The 20,357-nt window shown below is 35.7% G+C and overlaps 1 protein-coding gene and 1 long non-coding RNA gene across 2 annotated transcripts in view; one reads left to right on the top strand and one right to left on the bottom strand.

Annotated features, from left to right (window-relative positions):
- The window catches only part of LOC136843083 (lachesin-like), a 341,336-nt gene that overhangs the window by 96,233 nt on the left and 224,746 nt on the right, over nt 1-20,357 (top strand). The gene's annotated exons all lie outside the window — the stretch shown is intronic.
- On the bottom strand, nt 247-5,301 carry LOC136843082 (uncharacterized). The gene is made up of 3 exons (XR_010854437.1): nt 5,147-5,301; nt 3,433-3,515; nt 247-690 (listed from the first exon to the last, which is right to left on the bottom strand). It is a non-coding gene; the product is annotated as an uncharacterized lncRNA (long non-coding RNA).

Here is a 20,357-nt window from a genome sequence, read left to right as displayed (position 1 = left end):
TTCCCCTCTCATATCAATTTCCCCATATCAATTTCTCATATCAATTTCCCCTCTCATATCAATTTCCCCTCTCATATCAATTTCCCCTCATATCAATTTCCCCCCTCATATCAATTTCCCCATCTTCTGTTAACCAATCAGTAACTGCCATTCCCTTGATTTCATAGGACATTCTCTGTCTTTCAAGGAGTATTACAAAGTCCACCCCCATCACATGACATGTTGGTGTTAAAGAAATGGACAAAGGTTTACATTCATATATATTAAGCTGGTCTTCATACATGTAAATACTTACATATCCAAAGTCAGATTATAAAATTGAATAGTAGGTAGAGCACAGCATCTACTAAGATCTAGTTGTCTGTGTAACCGAATTTAGAGCACTTCGAATCCTTACAGGGAATGCACAGCGTCTACAAGTTCTAGGTAACCGAATTTAGAACACGTCTAATCCTCACAGGATATGCACAGCGTCTACAAGTCTAGTTCTCGTTGTCAGGGTAACAGAATTTAGTGCGCTTCGAACCGTCACAGGACATGCATAGCGTCAGCAAGTTGAGTTCTTGTTGTCTGGGTAACCAAATTCAGAATGCTTCGAATCCTCACAGGGTATTCAGTCTTATCGAAAAGCGTTGCTTTCCATTAGTATGAAGTGTCGATGTTATGGTTTGCTGCAGCTACACCAAGAGCCTGTGCATTAAGAAAAGTAGTTTGATTTTAGAATATACTAAAAGTTTCCATGACATAACCTACCCTCTTAAAGTGAAAATAGCGTGTTCAGTTAGTCCCAGCAGCTATTCTAAGGTTATTATAATTAATACTATATCGTATGAGTAAACTTACCCATTAACAATCCCATGTATTAGTATTGTTACTTCAAACTGCCATCAACTTTCACATTAACAATCCCATATATTACTACCATTGTTCCTTCAAACTCCAAAAAGACAACAGAATTGAGAGAGCCATCCTTTAAGATATATTTAATAGGGAACCAATCTTACACTGAAACAACCCTCTCTAACTTTAGTGCCACACAACTATGAAAGGTGCCAAGCAATGCAAACTACTATCTGGCAACTTTCGTCCTTTAGTATACAGTCTTAAGGGAATTGAAACTGCACGCTGCAAAAAATTAAGTTGGGTAAATAAGAATAAGAATGGGGTTCCTGAAGCAAGCTTTGGCGCTGGAGGAAAGGTGGATGAAGGTAAGAGCCAATGAAAATATGCAATGCAATCTGAAATGTATTTCCTAACATGAAAGCTTTGCTTGAAGGGTAAGAGGGGGGAGGGTGGGGGTGTTGAACGCATTGACGGAACGACGTTAACAGTTTCCACTATTACCCAGCCTGTTAGAATACCTGACAAGTTCACGACATCAATGTCAAAAAAATTCTTTAACATCCCAAGACATAGGCCTCTTAGAAGCGGTGGATTCATTAAGATCCACCTATTACTTGTCTAGTTCTTAGTTACTAAACTAGTAAGAATGAAATTCTAAGTTACAAGTATGTCAGTTACCCTACCCTATTCTCAGCTCCACTATACATTCAAACTTACATCTCATGACCAAACAAAGGGTTTAACCACTGTAACACCCTCAGCTATTAATAACTTTCACTGACAAATGCCTCCCTAGGTCTGACTATCGCGTTTCTTACCCCTGTCTATTCCCAGCATCCTTAAGAGATAGACTTGAGCATTTATTACCTTTAACCTAACCCCTCCATCTATATAAAACTGGCACGTTCTTCACCCTATTCTAGCCTATCCTGTATTTCAAGTTCCATATCTAACTTAGTCCTAGGTACACAAAAACTATCAAACTTGCAGTTCTGACCTATGTAAGAAGTAGATTAGTTTGAAATACCTGTTGTGCATGGTAACAAAGTCACCATACTTGTCTTTGAACTTCCTGTTGTGCATGGTGACCAAGTCACCATGCACAACATGAAAGTCCACCTTTGCCTGGCAGGTGGCACCGCCACCCCGGCAAAGGTGGACTTTGGAAGTGGCCAAAGAATAATTAAATTTAAATTTAGGCGCAAAGCTCAGTTTAAATTTAGGCGCAAAGCTCAATTTACATTTAGGCGCAAAGCTCAATTTACATTTAGGCGCAAAGCTCAATTTACATTTAGGCGCAAAGCTCAATTTACATTTAGGCGCAAAGCTCAATTTAAATTTAGGCGCAAAGCTCAATTTAAATTTAGGCGCAAAGCTCAATTTAAATTTAGGCGCAAAGCTCAATTTAAATTTAGGCGCAAAGCTCAATTTAAATTTAGGCACAAAGCTCAATTTAAATTTATAAGCTCAATTTAAATTTCAAAGCTCAATTTAAATTTAGGTAAAGCTCAATTTAAATTTAGGGGTTAAAACTCAATTCAAATTTAGGAGCAAAGCTCAATTTAAATTTAGGTGCAAAGCTCAATTTAAATTTAGGGCAAAGCTCAATTTAAATTTGGTAAAAGCTCAATTTAAATTTAGGCGCAAAGCTCAATTTAAATTTAGGCACAAAGCTCAATTTAAATTTAGGCACAAAGCTCAATTTAAATTTAGGCACAAAGCTCAATTTAAATTTAGGCGCAACGCTCAATTTAAATTTAGGCGCAAAGCTCAATTTAAATTTAAGCACACAGCTCAACTTGTACGCAAAACTCAACTTATATGCAAAACTCAACTTATACGCAAAACTCAACTTATACGCAAAACTCAACTTATGTAGCTGAGTAATTACTCAAGAGCTTTAAAAATTGTGTAAAAAAATTTCAAGATTCCAAAATCGACTTAAACTTTACAATTCTAAAAACCAAAACTAGCTGAAATTACAAGATCAAACCACATAATGCACAAGTTTAAATAAATATAAACAAGTTTAAATCCACTAAATTAAAAAAAATACTGGATTTACTCTACACTGGCAAAAATTACCTTCCACACATTAAACTAACAAACTTCCCCACACATTAAACTAACAAACTTCCCCCACACATTAAACTAACAAACTTCCCCCACACATTAAACTAACAAACTTCCCTCACACATTAAACAAACAAACTTCCCCCACACATTAAACTAACAAACTTCCCCCACACATTAAACTAACTTTTGATGCTAAAATATAACTAAACTAATAATCAAAAATAAAAATTAAATACTTTAAAATAAAGTTCTGAAGCCGAAACAAATCCTAAAATTTCTTGAAATGTTCAAAGCTGGAAAAGTTAAATTTTAACCTCTGCAATTTAAAAAAAAATAAGTTATCAAAATTCTCAAAACTAAGGTTTTGAATCTGAAAAAATATACCAAATGCATTAAAACAAAGCCTGAACTTAAAATGACATACGAGTTTTGATTCTGGAAAAAACTAAGCAAAAAAAATGTTTGGGGGTTGCTCAAGTCACTCAACTAAAAAAACATGAAATACTTACTCACCCATTAATCCTGTTCTCGTCATAAGATATTGGTACTTCCAAGAATTCAATACCTCATTGTGGCACGCTTATTTAACGACACACCTGGAAAAAAAAAAATATATATTATATATTATATATATATATATATATATATATATATATATATATATATATATATATAATATTTTAAAGCCCAAAATGTTCTAGCAAGTGGAAAGAACCAAAGGCTGACTATTGGCTACAATCAGCTGGGCCATCTGTTAAGTTAAAATATTAAGACACTGAGCAGCAAGCAAGGCTTTATAAATACTGATAAGCGTTATTACTAGTTTATTGCCACATAAGCCTACAATAATTAAGTTTAAATCAACTTAAGGTAATTCTAAGCCGGCTGTCCGCGGTGAGCTAGACTGCGGCAATTGGCGTTTTTCTATGTTATTTTACTTGCTTTACAAGAATTTAAAGTAATATTTTGTCGCCCGGTTGTAACTAAACTGATTGACCTTTGAAGACTACACGACTTGAATTACCTAACGCAGGGTAGGTCTAAGCCGGCATTCCGCGGCAAGCCCGCCCCCCCACCTCCATAGCTAATACGGCAAAATTGTAACCAGCAAACACCTCTAGGGTACGTTATGTTGGTATTTTTAGGGGTGTTTACTGGTTACAATTTTGCCGTATTAGCTATGGAGGGGTGGGGGGCTTGCCGCGGATTGCTGCTTAGACCTAACCTGCATTAGGCAATTCAAGTCGCGTAGTCTTCAAAGGTCAATGACAGCTTAGTTACAGCCGGCCGACAAAATATTACTTTAAATTCTTGTAAAGCAAGTAAAATAACATAGAAAAACGTCAATTGCCATAGTCTAGCTCACCGCGGACAGCCGGCTTAGAATTACCCAACTTAATATACCCCATATTAGGAAGGCTATGGTAGTCGAGTTAGGCCTCTCTAATCGTCAAGAAACTTTAAATCCTATTTCATCGTAAGACTTGCTCTATTGCAGTATAAAGTAAAAATGAAAATATCCGTAGCACTGCATAAGATTGCTAGTATGGTTCAAAGTGCATAGAATTACCACTCAAAGCAATCTAGTTCAACTTAGTAATAAAGCTTCGAAACTGCATAGAATTACCACTCATAGCAATCTAGTTCAGCTTAGTAATAAATAAGCTTCGAAACAGTCTTAAATATGTTGAAAGGCAATCTACAACAATACATAAACATTTTGAACAGTTATTGTAGGAATTTACAACAAAGAATCTAAAATACCAATATTTGAAGATACAAAACCCACAAACGGAAAACTTTCATACAACAACTGTATGTCATAACTCAAGTACCACAATCTAAATATTTGTGGAAATATAAAACGCAAAACTGGCAACAGTATCCACTCGCCAACCCAACAAACCTTGAAGCACGCCATCACGCTTAAAATCTTGCAAAGTCTATTCACAATACCACATATCTGAGAAACTGCTCAAGCTTCTCTAGACCTCAAATGAATTTTGTAAACAGAAGACATACAAGTGAATCAATTAAGTGATTTGAACCTAGAACAAAGTGCAAGTCAGGCTAGAGAGCATTTGTACACTGCGCACTAAGACTATACAAAATACCGCCTGAAGTGAAGATCATACAAGAAAGCAAATTAAAAAAAAAAGAACAACTCTCCTATTCTGCAGGAGCTACGACACTGACGAGAAAATTATGAAATATGAGAGCACCTTACTTTGAAAACGTACAAGGACCCGTCAGAGAAGGAACCATCCCTGTGGAGGACTGCACATGAAACCAAACAAAGTGAAACCAACGATCCCTTGGTACAGCAAGGCCGAGATCCCAAACGCAAATGAACCCGAAAGTCGAGTTAGTGTCAATGAAACCTGTTTTACCAAGCTGGAGACTCAACAACACTGAAACATGCTTTTCTTGAGGATAACAGCCAACGACCCCTGCAACTGCCTGTTTGTGTGACGTCACTTGATCGCCCTTTCGCCACCGAAGAAGTTTAAGGCGATGATAAGAAAATCGACAGAAATTATTATTATTATTATTATTATTATTATTATTATTATTATTTATTATTATTATTATTATTATATTGAGAGTTGCCGGGCACTCTTCCTTTTTAGCGAACTACCCCAATTATGTATTAGTTAGCCCATCTGAAAATTATTATTATTATTATTATTATTATTATTATTATTATTATTATTATATTATGGAGATTTGCCATTTACTCCTTTTTAGAAAACTACCTGAATTATGTATCGGTGTTTGGTCTTTATCTGGAATTATTATTATTATTATTATTATTATTATTATTATTATTATTATTATTATTATTATTATTATAGTTGTTGCTGTCGTTTTCAGCAGTGCTTGTGCTTATTACTTTTTACTAGCGTACTTAATTTAGTATACTGTATTGTGTTCATCTTATCGTTCATCGTATATGGCCCGGAGCTGAAACAAAGGATGTTATTATCATTATATTATTAGTTAATGCAACATGGCGTCACAATGACATGGTCACAGACAACAACAGTATAGAACACTTTTGTTACGGTGTTTCAATGGTGAGCTTATCAACTCGCCCGATGAATGCAAGGTAATTTTTATAATTAAATTTATTATTATTAATAATAAAGGTGCGCAGGTTCGTAATCAGCTACGGTAAAAGGCCACCTTCAGCGATTTGCCATATGGATTCAAGGCTTGCAGTGATAAATATATCTCAAAATTTTGGGGAAATTGAGAAGGTAGGAGGACAAAGTGGCATTAAATAAATCATTTATATCTGTCGCAGCTAATTCGAACAGTGGTCAATGAATTTACTGAAACCAGATCATATTGTTCGATCATCGCCTGATATTCGAATCCTGTTTCGATAGTATTAGGTGGAGCTATGAAAACTATTATCAGGATTATACACACACACACACATAATAATATATATATATATATATATATATATATATATATATATATATATATATATATATATATATATATATATATATATATATATATATATATATATATATATATATATATATATATATATATATATATATATATATATATGTGTGTGTGTGTGTGTGTGTGTGTGTGTGTGTGTGTGTGTGTGTGTGTGTATGTGGTAGGTGGAGCTCTGAAAAATATGATCATGTGGATTATATATATATATATATATATATATATATATATATATATATATATATATATATATATATATATATATATATTTTGACAGATAGATATATATTAAGCCACCAATATACTTTAATATCCAGCTCACTAAGCCTCGGGAATTACAACTTACATCCAAGAGGAATTATGATTAATAATAAATGTTTCGTCAACAGTTCTCAAGAGAAGTATAAGTTGGCATCGACTCTGCTGTACATGCCTGTCGAACTCAGCTTTTGTACTTAGAATCGGTATCAACCCATCTTCACCGTGATAGCTGATTGGTGAATTTGTAACGCGTGGCTAATTATGAATTTGTCGAATTTGTCTTAAACACCGAGGGGTTTTTCTTATATTCACAAACATTATGCCACAAATATCATAAAATATCCAGTTCACTACATTATGCTCACACAAATATCGCTTATTGTCTAATTCACTATACCTCACGAATAGCTTACAACCAGAAGAATTATAACTGATAAGTGATTCGTTACCAGTGGTATTAGAAACGTTGCTTTATTTAGAAACAATGTTGTACTTTTGACCATGGGTGATGTACAGTGACTTTTGACCACTGACCCATCAAGAAAGGTGTAAGTTGATATCAACTCTGCTGTATAGGCATAATTCTCTTTTATTCTGAGGGACATTAATAAGAGCATTCTCTATGATTCTTCGATATGAAAGCAGAAGGGTAGTCAAGTTCGATGTCTATAGACATGTTCTTAATGCCTCTACGCAGGGGAGTTTTATTTTGCTGGTATATACCTTATTTTGTTATGCCCATTGGTTTGGAGAGAGATCTGTCTTACTGGCTTGGTTGATGGCTTTTCCGCCGTCGTAGTGGGGCAGCTGGTTGAGTTGTTTACAGATGAAATCGACTCCTTTGTCTATGTAACCGTCAGAACAGGTTCCTGGTCCTCCGAGAAAAAATTACACTGATGCGTAAGTCTTCATTGATATTGCAATGTCATGATAGTTTGGAAATGAATGCTGGAAATAGAGAACGCTCGTCTTCTATAGACGTTAAAACTGTACTTGAATGATTCCCTATTGATATATCTAAGAAGGCTAGTTCCTGTCCTTTTCTCACTCAGCTTTGAACGTAATGCTAGAAGTGAATGCATTTTGCTGCAAATAGATATCAAAATCTTCTCAACTATTATTCCAGAACGTGAAAATGTCATCAACGTGTCGCACCAAAACCACTTTGGGACTGAGTCATTAAAGTACATGCAGACATTGGCTTATTGAGGAATAGCAGGCTGCCTATCCCACAAAATCTCTGTAAACCTTTCAGTTAAAAGAAGGCATATTATTGGTTACACGGAGCTTGTTTAATTTAACTTTTTTTTTTCGCTGCCCAGAGGAAATAGGTCTTCGCAAGGAGTTGATTTTTTCCCTTATGAAGTTCAGGATGTCGTTTACAGGAACCTTTGTGAATAATGATTCCGCGTCCTGGCTTATGAGCGTTATGTCGTTCACCGTAATATTTAATTCATAGAATTTCTGAAATGAGTCCTCTGCGTGTTTTATAAACTACCTAGGAAATGTGTCAGCAAACCTGCTAAGTTTCTGGTAGAGTAAAAATGAACGAGACTTAATTCCATAAAACTGGGAGTCAGAGAATGCCTTTCTTATGCGTTAAGGCGAGTCCGTAGAAATATGGTAAAGAGTTGTTGACGAATCCAGGTAAAAAAGTCAAAGAAAAAAGTCATGCTTCGGGCGCCGATGCTGACCGAGTAGGACTTCCCCTAACTACTGAACAAGATAATCACGACGATATAAACTATACTGACCGGAGATCGTTGAGGATATGGAATCGATAGTCACAAAATTTATACTTGTTAGGCTACTATCCATAGCAAATCAACCTCTGAATTACCTTATAACTACTGAATGTTCATTTTAAGTTTGACTTTTCGCTTCTGCTTAGTTAATCTTGACTATTTTAATATTTCATTGCATATATGAAGAAGTATGTTTGGGAACATGCGAAAGCCCATGTTATTATTACACTTGCATGCATATGTATATACAGCTATATATTTCGTAATCACCATTAATTCTTTAATACTTTACTATTGCATACCACTATAGCCTTCTGAATGAACATCCTCGACAAAAGCCGAGGAAGAAATACCAATGAGGTTTATGCCCTGGGGAAGTGAAAGCCAACAGCTGGTGGATCTATGACCAAGGAGATGAATACCAATGTGGATTATGACCACACGCAGATCGGTTTTCCTTATCCAGAATTTTGAAAAAAGACTGAATGTAGAAGTGAGAAAATATGAAAACGTCAGACAAACAGACAAACACAACAAGGAACCAGCATTGCAAGAACTGATAGACAACACCAGAATAAAATGCAAAAGCAACACATGTCGGTATCTAACAATAACAAAGGCTGTATATACTGTATAACAGCCAAGCCGAGGCTGAACGTCCAGATGGAAGGAGTTAGAGCAAGGCCTCCCCACCAACTGCCTAAGGTGAAGAACACAAGGTCAAGGTCACCCCATAACAATCCCCAACCAAATGCTTCAGAAGAAATCAATAAATTTATTAGACCCATAAGAACAACAAACAATGTAAAACGTATGTAATAATGCAGTTTCACAATGGAATTGCATTATGTAAATATAATGTACATAATTAACCACCCCCTAAGTAACTAGGCATTGTAAATATAAATAACATCAAATCCCTCCCCAGTCACATTCCCATCGTACGCATCCACACACAAATATACTGTATATGACACATTTTCCTACCTTTGGAATCTGCAATATGTTTATATACTAAAAGGTCGTTCTGTAAATTCACTTCTACGAACTTTTTTATGTCCTTCTGTATTCGCTTCCACGAAACTTTTAATATTTTACCCTTCACTTGGTTATGCGGTGGCCGGTAGTAATTGCAAGACTTCCTGTTCGCCACCTTTTGTTTACTGCCGTATCTGTGATAAACAGCAATTTGTCTTTCTAACTGGGCTGTGGTAGTAAAATCAGTTGTTACTGAAGCAATGACAGTTACCCCACGTGCAAACTACCGTTGTAGCAGTGCGGACATAAACAATGAACCCAAAATAGCTTCGGCTTGGGAAACAGCAAATTGATGTAATTCATAACTCACTCGCATTATACATAAGGTAGTGATGCCACACTATTTGATGTATAAAGCTTTAATAATAATAATAATAATAATAATAATAATAATAATAATAATAATAATAATAATAATAATAATATGAAAATTAAGCTTAGGCTTTTACTATAAGCTTCATGAACTCAAAATGGGGGGACACCTGGGGGGGGCACCAGTTTCAAATGGGAGGCACATGCCCCCTGTGCCTCCTCCCCCTGCAGTTACGCCTATGATTTTATTGGCAAGGTATGATTAAGATACGTTTGGTTTAAAATGAACTCTGAAAAGAATGTGGTAATTTTGGCGCGAGTAATTTTTTAATGGGGAGTATGTCCTTCACAGAAGCATTTAGTCTATTACTACTTTTTCCGTGACGAGGATTGTAAGGACTGATTGGTCTAATGGTAGAAGATATATTTTGAATTACATTGCTTTATTACTGAATGAAAGTAATTCTTATACGGTCAAACACCTCTGTTAATTTTTTGGATATACTAAACTGATTATGGGTTTGCAGTGCTAGGATTTTAATGACGTCACCAACAGAAAAGGTGGCTGTTTTCCACCCAAGCTACAGGTGATTCCCATAACATTACTGATTAAAAGGTGAACAGCACCGGTAAAAACGAAAGTTTAATTAAATTTGTCTGTGTTTGATGTCTGTCACCGGGGTAGGGGTTTGATTTTGAGGTAAAAACCTTCCCGGGGTCATATAGAAGCTGTGTGCCAAATTTTGTCTGCTTCTGTCGAGAGATTCAGATTTCTATAGAGTCCAAACATTCACACACACACACATATACAGTATATATATATATATATATATATATATATATATATATATATATATATATATATATATATATATATATATATATATATGTGTGTGTGTGTGTGTGTGTGTGTGTGTGTGTGTATGTGAGAGATAGTGGCTTATGATTGCAGATAGGAAGAATCAAAAGGAGTTTTATGAGCATTGGAAACTTAATGAAATCTGGGCTTTCTTTGCTATAACCGTACGAAAAACATTATTTTGTAATTCACTGCTACAGGCTATCAATGCCTAGAAGAACAAGTTATAAAAAACAAACAAAGTAAACTTTATTAGGGAAGTACGTTTATTTCAACCTTTAACAATTTTTGCAGTGTCACTTTGGCTGTTAATTCGGAAAAACTCAAAGGTTCACCGAGACAACGGTTCTGCGCTGGGAATCGAAGTAAAATAGTGCTGTTTCCGCGATGGGTTACAAACTTTGGGAGAAACTCCATGTTGAAACACACAGTCAAACATACAGAGAAAAGGTTCCTTTTCGATATACTGTAGAATGCTATACACGGTGAGAACGGAGACCCTGAAAGATAATTGCTCTATCCCAAAGCTGGAAACCATAAAAAATGAATTTTTCATTTTTTTCAGAATGCGTTTTCGATGCCAATAAATGGTTTAAGTAGTGAAAATAAAGCAGGCAAACACTGCATACCTTTGCTGAAAGGCTAAGTAATATGGCGAATGATTCGTTGATTGTTAAAGATCTAGTCTTCCCACGATTTTTTTAAAGAAATTGTTTTCTTGTGAAAACTTGGCTTTTGAATACTATGTCAGCATTACGATGGACAAAAGTTACAGTGGAAAATAAACCAAAGGATACTTAATAAATGAAATTTCTTTGGCAAAGGCGAGCAACAAAGTTTACTGGTTGCCAGGCACCGACCTCAGTTAAGGTGTTAGTGCTCTAAGCGTGAAGTGATCCTTGAAGAAATCTTAGAAAGGTACCCATATGGTTATCTTGTCATTTAAATTTGACAATTCTTTCAGATTTGTCTCAGATATTGCATCAGCCATCATAGTTATTTATCATCGCCTCTCTTCGCTGATCTTTCTCTACTTGTCTGGCCCATGTCAGTTATGAACAGAATATTTTTGTACAAAAGAAAATACATTGAAAGCAGAATCCATTTTATAATCAGATTCCATCATTAATTTTTTCTTTGTAGTGTGGAGCTTCGAGCTAAATGCAATATGCTTTAAATTTAGTAGGTGAAACCTTTCAACCATCTCTGGTTACAGATGGCGCACTGATGAAAAATAAACTTTGGTTTGAGTGAATGTATCTTACCCAATTTAAATGGAATGAGTTTCTACAGGAATATAATTTTTATAGTTAGCCATCATACCCTATAAGCAGAGAAAATCCATGCAGAACTTTGTAAGTAACTGATCCAGCTTAAGATTTAACTCTAGTTTAAACTCCTGGAGTTACCTCTTGTTTATATTTTTAAGCACATAATAATTTTATCATTACCTTCATGAGTATGGCTATCTAGACGCATAAAAGTTTTTGGTAACCTACTGTCTAATATCTCTATGCACTTGCAAAACTTGTCAACAAACATTTTATTTTATATAAATTAGAAGTATCACTAAATGGGCTTCAAGAGAAGACTGATTAGGATAAAAAGAAATAATACAGAAAATTTATAGAATATAATAGGATACAAAAGCTGCAGACAATGAAATACCAACAAACCAGTGCAGAAGGGTTGTTCAGAGGTTCGAATGAAGTATTGCAGCATTTAACAATATAATTTTACCTGGGAGTTCCTAAGAATAAAGGAAATCTCTACATTGCAAATTACTTATGTCACGTGAATTAACAAAATCAAACTGTACGCTTGATAACTATATATTACAAAGTGTCTGATAAAAAAATTACATCACTCAGTTTCTGGGGGTCAGTGACTGGAGAAATGATTTTCTTAAAGGACCACACAAGGAAACATTTGAAGCGGTTTTTCGTACGGATACTGCGACAAGAGGGCAAATGGTTCTCCAAATGTTAAAAGAAAAAAGCTGACTTAAAAGAATATGGTTATAGTTATCAAAACATTCCTCTGCGATGTCGTTTTGGCGATGAAACGACATCACTGCAACGTGGGAGTTCTCTGGACTAACGTTTTCAGAATATCTGTCACAGGGTATCGACGAAAGACTGTATAGAGAGAGAGAGAGAGAGAGAGAGAGAGAGAGAGAGAGAGAGAGAGAGAGAGGAACACGGAAGGGAGATGCAATGACTGAAACGTCAAACAGTGACGTGGAAAGTATCAGTTAGAATTCTACTCATAAAAAAGGAATATGTTTAAGAGGAAGTATTAACGGGAGAAACCCGACCGAAGGAGATGATATTAAGATTAAGGTATTCTGTAAGTGTATGTCTTGAGTCAAACGTCAATTTTTGCATTGTAATAAAGGAAAAAGGGGAGTCTTATAATTATTCATCCAAATATCTTTCAGGGAAATTTTACCTGATAGATTAATGTCTAGGATGGACCATTTAACACATTAATAACGACTGCGGATACCACAGAAGAACACAGTTATTAAAGAAAACTAAGGCTAAATTCCTCCAATAAAATGAAAATATTTTTTCAGGGTCATGAGTACGTGCATTTGAAAGTTTGTGCTATTTCGGATTTTTTATCCGCTGAAAATAAAATATTCTGTCACTCGTTTAATGGTCATTAAAAAAAGAATTCTTGTATTTCTGGTCGCTGTCGCAAACTGGACTGGAACGCAATCTCTCCCACAAGCCCTCTCTCTCTCTCTCTCTCTCTCTCTCTCTCTCTCTCTCTCTCTCTCTCTCTCTCTCTCTCTCTCTCTCTCTCTCTCAGTGGTGCGGAGTATGTACACATTGTGACATCGTCTTTGATGTCGTCCGTTTAATCAGACGTGCAGCAAATTTTCATCGCCGCTGAATAGCCGCTTGCGGATGCGATAGGGAGATAGCCACCTCTTGTCACACACGAGCTCTCTCTCTCTCTCTCTCTCTCTCTCTCTCTCTCTCTGTGAATTTTTCCTTTGAAGTTTGAAGTGTATGTTGGTTCGATGTCTTACTCAACACCAGCTGCAGACTTCACTCTCTCTGTTTGGATGCTTATGGCAAGTGCGTACCCCTGTTCATATTTATTATGCTTAATCATTTCATTGTTAAGTTATCAAAATTTTCCATTTCTTAATTCTTCACTATTTTTTTCACATTTATATGATTCCTTCTTTCCTTGAACCTAAAAATCTCAAAGTCAAAAGCAGTTTGTTTTTAAATATGGAAATAATAGACTCCTTTAAATGGTCTTCTACAATTTTTAAACCGTCTTGTATTTTACATATTATTTATTATTATTATTATATTATTATTATTATTATTATTATTATTATTATTATTATTATTGGTGATAGAAAATGTGTCACTTGACATTAGGTACGTTAAATATCCTATTGGCAACTTCACTCACACAGTAAAAATCTTTCTAATACTCACTTTAACGTTGTTATCTATCTGTATATCCATCTAGCTATACGGCTCTCGAGGATCAGTGGTTCCAGGTTGGCGCCACAGATGAAAGATTCAGAATCGATCCCAGGGAGAGGGCCGTGGTCCTGAGAACAAATGGCCGGATTGTTGAAATATCAAATGGGTGGATCAAACTGGGGACTAATTACATGGAGGTTAATCCACTGAGGTAGGTAGCAGCCGTCGTGGAGATGGGTATTGAGCCAAAAGGTGTAAAGTTTTGTATATATATATATATATATATATATATATATATATATATATATATATATATATATATAAATGCATTACAACCTTTTTCTCTAGTAGGGATAAGTTAAAAAAAAATACGAGCTTAGTCATTGCCAGGTATAGACTTTAAGATTTTTAAAGGCTGAATCGATAGCGAATCGACCAAGGAGAAAATTCTATAGTAGTTTACACAGTTTACATCTTGTATTCCTAGCTGATGACTTTTGCATATCTTTCTACATTCTGAACCTTATCAGTCGTTCCTACACCCCAAATACTATTCCAAAAATTCATCTCAACCACTTCAGTCCGGTCAGTCTTGCATCCTCTAGTGCATGCTTAAGCATACACAAAGAAATTCCAGATCTTGTTGGCACACAAGCCCTTAAGCATCTCAGGAGCAAACCCCCAAATAATAAATTATGTATATACAGATATAAGTACTTACGTACACGCACACACATACGCACACACACGTACACACATGCACACACACACACACACACACACACACATATATATATATATATATATATATATATATATATATATATATATATATATATATTTAGGAGTTCTAACAGATAGTGTATGGGTCTATGGACCTACACACACACACACACACACACACACACACACACACACATATATATATATATTCATAAAATAAGTAGGAATTAGAATGTTGCACTCCTTTAACATGTAGCACAACCTTTCAAAACTGCGATAAAATTCTACATAATTGGCCTTTCAAAGTCTGAGTCCAAAACCCAGCTCCAAGGATGAGACCTCCTTTCGAGTGTCTCACAGTGCTCTACACGAAAGATTAAAAATGACTATTTGTGTTCAAAATCTATACCCAGCTTTCTGAGTTTTCTGTTATGAGTATTTAAAACAACTCGAAACTTTTTCTCATTATGTGTAGAGAGTTTAGTTGTCAGATATCTTCAATAGAGATAAAACATATTCTGTTTAAAATCTGAGAGTTGGATATTTAACTTTTCGATTAAACCTCCTGTTCCAGGAGATGAATTAACCAAGATCTATATCGCTAGTTCTTGAAAGGGAACAAGAGAAAACTTTAAATTTGATAAATTTTTGGGGTGACACCAAATTCGCTGCAAAAATTAAAAATTCGCAAGTCTACTTCAGTCTTTTTTTTTTTCTTGATGTTTGTCTTCTTCAGACTAAACTCTCGGCACGTACTGAGAAACACTAGAAAAAAAAAACTAGGTATAAGCCTTGACCACAAAATAGATCGAAATGGGGTTAAATTCAATTTTTTGAGTAGGACACTTTCGGATACAGAAAAGGTCTTATTCTTGGAGATGAATTTTAAACTTAAACATATGAATTCTAGTTACATTTTATCTTAGGCTTGAAAGGTAGTACTTAATATTAAAGGTGTGGAACATTCTAAGTCATATTGATTTTAAAAATTTAATAAGTGATGTGTCAGCTAAGCATACATACATAAATATACATACACATAAACATGCACATACATGCATGTATACGTATAGTATATATACACACACATATATATATGTGTGTGTATGTATATGTATATATATACATGTACATATACATACATGTAGAATCTACTGGTCACTTTTTACCAGATACATATGCAATTGTAATAGCCACAATGCCCTCTTAACTTTTCGAATTCTTAGCGCTTTTTTGGATACGCTTGTCACTACAAAGCCTTAAGATCCAAGTGCAAGAAATATGAAGAAATTCTGATGTGCGGGAGCGGGAAACGAACCGGGGCCGCTAATCAGAACGAGGTACCATTGTCGATCTGACCAGGGGAAGGCTAAAGTCGTTTTCAGATATATTTATTAGAGCAGGAATAGACCCATCCTCACCATCGTAGCCAAGTGGACAATCTATTTTTATTGCTTTTTTTAGGCTGAAATATATATGTAGAATCTACTGGTTACTTTTTACCAGATACATATGCAATTGTAATAGCCACAATGCCCTCTTCCACTTTCTCGAATTTTTCGCGCTCTTTTGGATACGCTTGTCACTATAAAGCCTTAAGATTCAAGTGCAAGAAATACGAAGAAATATGAATTTAATTTAATTGGAAGAGGGACGGAGGCTTATTTGGTGATAGTTTTAAATAAAGAGGCGTGGTACCTATTACACGGTTAATGACATTTTCATTTTTATAGAAGTATTCTGAGCTTTAAAAAGTTTAGTTTAGCAATTAATTTGCATAACAGTAAAAGTTAGGTCAAGGGAAGATTCTAGTTGTACTGGATATTTGCGTCTCTCCAGCCGGTATAGCCAGAGCCAGCAAGGTCAAACCAGTGGTTGGATGGAGAGGTCTGAAAAGAACCCAAAAGTGGACCCCTGCTGATCTTTGTCAAAGTACAATAGACGCGGTTTCACAGAAGAATAGAAAGTGATTAGAACATTATTAAAGAAAAGGTCAAGTGTTTTGTCAGCATTATCAAAGAACTTACTGAATGTGTTTAATGATTTGTTCTAGATTGCAAATGTTAGACAAGACAAGACATTCTTAAACACCATGATCAGTTTTAAAAGAAACCAGCTGCTCGGTCTAATACGACATAGAGGATATCCACAACTGAGGCCACTGATTGTAAATGCTCGTTGCAGGAAGCCAGGTATCCCCTAAAAAGGTATTATTTACATGGACAGTGCAAGAAGAGAAGAATGCGGAACAAGAAAGCGACATATCTTGGGCCACTGAGTAAAATCTGGAGATTGTGATGGCTGATATTCAAATTGTTAGGCACAAATCCCATCTAAAGAGTGGGAAAAAACGAGGACTGTAACAGGGAATTGCAAACGGATCAAGAGGTGCATCACTTGACTGCAGGGTTTCAGAGATAACGTTCTTCAGCAACGAAAGCAAGCTTTGAGAAGTCGCTCCCGGTATTTGCATAATTTATGGTGAAAAATGTAAACTTGTTACCAGAAGGCAGAGGTCAAAACTGTTAGGTGACCTGCCCATTTAATGTCTAAAGAAAAACTTATAAAGCCAGGGATGTCTTTTACTCCAGTATACGGGGAATGTAGTATCTTCAACAACTCCTTGAAAGCATAGTCTGTATAAATCTTTAAATTAAAATGCATCTAAGAAAATAGTAGGAGTAATTGTTTGTTATTAGTAGTAGTTATTGATGGTAATCGAAAAGAAAATATATTTATTTCCTTCTTCATTTCTTAATATACCAGTTTCCTGTTGCTCGATTTTTCATGTATTAACTTCAGTTCTGTCTCACACCGATATGAATCGCTGCAAGCATTAGTTCAGGGGCAAAAACATTTCAAAAAATTTTGTTTGCTAAATTCTGAAACTTCTGAGTAATAATCACAGCAAATATACTCTAATGGTGTTCGTAAATAAACAAACTTTAAAAGGTAAAACTTCAAACCTTAAAAAAATCGCAGGTTATTTCGTTAAACAATTTCAGGAAAAGAATTATGTGCCTTTCATGAGTAATTTGAATGTCCAAGAAATTATGAGCTCACATTATTTTTACCTATGGCTTTTCCTGCGTTACCTTCGTATGAACTAATTACTGCTTGCACACTCATCTTCGTTTCTTTGAACACATCTAAAATTGCAAGAGGAAAAGGATGCATGTGTTAGCCATAAAAAAAAGGGGTAAAGTAAAAACAAAAAAATCCCGCTCGTCTTGCAACCTTTGGAGTGGAAGATTGATGCGTAAGATAAGGTTGGCAATGACAAATTTGAAAATGATGGCGAGAGAACAAGCTTTTGAACGAGATAACGTCTGCTGCAATAAGGGGAATGTTCATATAGGAGCTAGGACAGGACTTGGAGAGGAGAGGGAGTATTGGTATTGGTACAGAGAGGAGAGAGGGGGTCTGGACCAGAAGGGAAGAAGGAGAGGAAAGTTGTCGCTGCTGGAAGAAGAGTGAGGGAATGGGGGAGGCGTAGAAAGAGTTGGGGGGGAGGAGGCTAGATGTGAATCCGGATGGAGAAAGGGATATGATGTTGATGAGATGAGAAGGTAGATTGTAGCATCGGTATCAGAGGCTTTTCATCATGACATCAAGAGGAAATTGTCTTTATTGTGAGATTACATATCCTTTTTTTTGCGTTTTTCGTTTAAATCTCTCTCTCTCTCTCTCTCTCGCGTATGCAAGAAGCCTGGTACTGCTTGTTCCACGAAACATAACGAAATACATCAGACTCTTTGGCGACCTAATAAAAAAGAAAATAAAATTGGTTCTGGTTTGTTGATGGAACTCGTATACCAGGCGGAAATACCACGAGATGAGTGAACTCATCCGTTGTGAGTAGATTCCGAAATTATATCTGCATGGACAAATTATACTTGCCTTAGCAGGGTTTTTTCGCTATACTTAGCCAGAGTGGGATAAGTCAAGTGGAAATACGTTATGCGGACAATAAAGAGGAGTAAAATATTTGAATATCATCAACAAGAAAGTAATGTAGAAAAACTCAGACATATATTTACTTAGAAAACGAGATGATTTCCATCGCGACATAAAGAAAACATTGACTTTCCCGTGATATATCAAACTCTCTCTTTTTTGCGTTATCCAGAATCGACACAGAAGATTGTACAGAGTTTCTATATGGTTCTTGCATGTGTTTACATCACAAACGAAGCTAAAATAAATCTCATTTACTTGTTATAATAAAATTAACGTTACTGACGTTCATCAAGTGTTGTTTACATCGATACTTTACGATAAGACTTCTTTATCAACTCTGAGACCCTTGAATCCCTTCATCACATCAGCTGAGTGATCAAAGGGAGAGGGCTCACGATACAGAGAGAGAGAAAGAGAGAGAGAGAAAGAACACACGGAGTGATTAGTGCTGCTCTTGAGTGGGAAACACTTCACGTAACTAATCGCGGCCGAAAGACATCAACAAACAAACACCCAACTCACATGTTCGCTCTCCCTCTCTCTCTCTATATATATATACACATGCGCGCGCGCAGACAGACACACACATATATATGTATATTTATATATATATACATATACATGTATACATTAAAAAAGAAATTACCTTGAGTTAGTATATGTAGACGGGAAAGTGAATGGTTCAATATATAAGCTGGCATTATATTGGTGTAATGTGTCTCATTCGCTGTTCAGATACTTTCAACGACTGACTGAGCGATGCTTCTTATCAGACAGAAACGGGAGAAGGTGCAACGTTGCCGAATAGTGAATGGAGTTTGTCATGGCTGAATTTTGGCGCTGAAACGGCACTCATTGTTGGTCATGAGGAGAAGCTGCAATGGCTGATAAATGTTTTCGAGAATGTTCATCAGAAGGAACGTTACCCATAGCACGAGTAAGATAGTGTAGATATAAGGAACTTTTGAACTGGAGACCCGAATATCAGTATGGATGTTAGAGAAAGGTATTGAAGGTCTATGCAGATATTTGTGAGTGAAAGTACCTGGTTATGGTATGCTAAACGAATAATCGGGCCACAGAACAAATGAAGTAAGAAAAAGTTTGGCACAATGCGAACAGTGTGAAAAGAAAAGTGAGTCCATGGAAACCAAGTTAGGAAATCTTAAAAAGATCGTTGACTCAACTCTCTCCATAGAAATGACGCGTAGATGTTGATTACAAATTAGAGGAATGAAAGGAAAAGGCTGTTACAATAGAGATTACTGGTTTGTACGCTATAGGTGGAAAAAGAATGATGAGAGTGGTTAGAAATGTTGAGATATAAAGATATGGTAACAAAAAGTTTGCCAAAAGTGTGAAAGTGGATCTGTTTTCTAACATGGTTTGGTCACTTGGAAAGAATGTGAGACAAAGACTTGATGAAAAGAGTAAATATGTCTGACATTTTGCAAAGAATGAAATGAGGAGAGCAAAATAATGATTATTAGCTGAGTTAGATATGAAGGGACAAGTGCTGGTAATCAAGAATCACAGGTATAAACAAAATAAAGGTATTTGGCACTGCGTGTGTTTGTGTGTGTGTGAAAAGGGGCTGATGTTTTGTTG

The sequence above is a fragment of the Macrobrachium rosenbergii genome, chromosome 11, assembly GCF_040412425.1.
Source record: "Macrobrachium rosenbergii isolate ZJJX-2024 chromosome 11, ASM4041242v1, whole genome shotgun sequence".
Lineage (NCBI taxonomy): Eukaryota > Metazoa > Arthropoda > Malacostraca > Decapoda > Palaemonidae > Macrobrachium > Macrobrachium rosenbergii.
The sequence above is the reverse complement of the archived record's forward strand: the minus strand, read 5'-3'. Positions and strand labels throughout refer to the sequence as shown.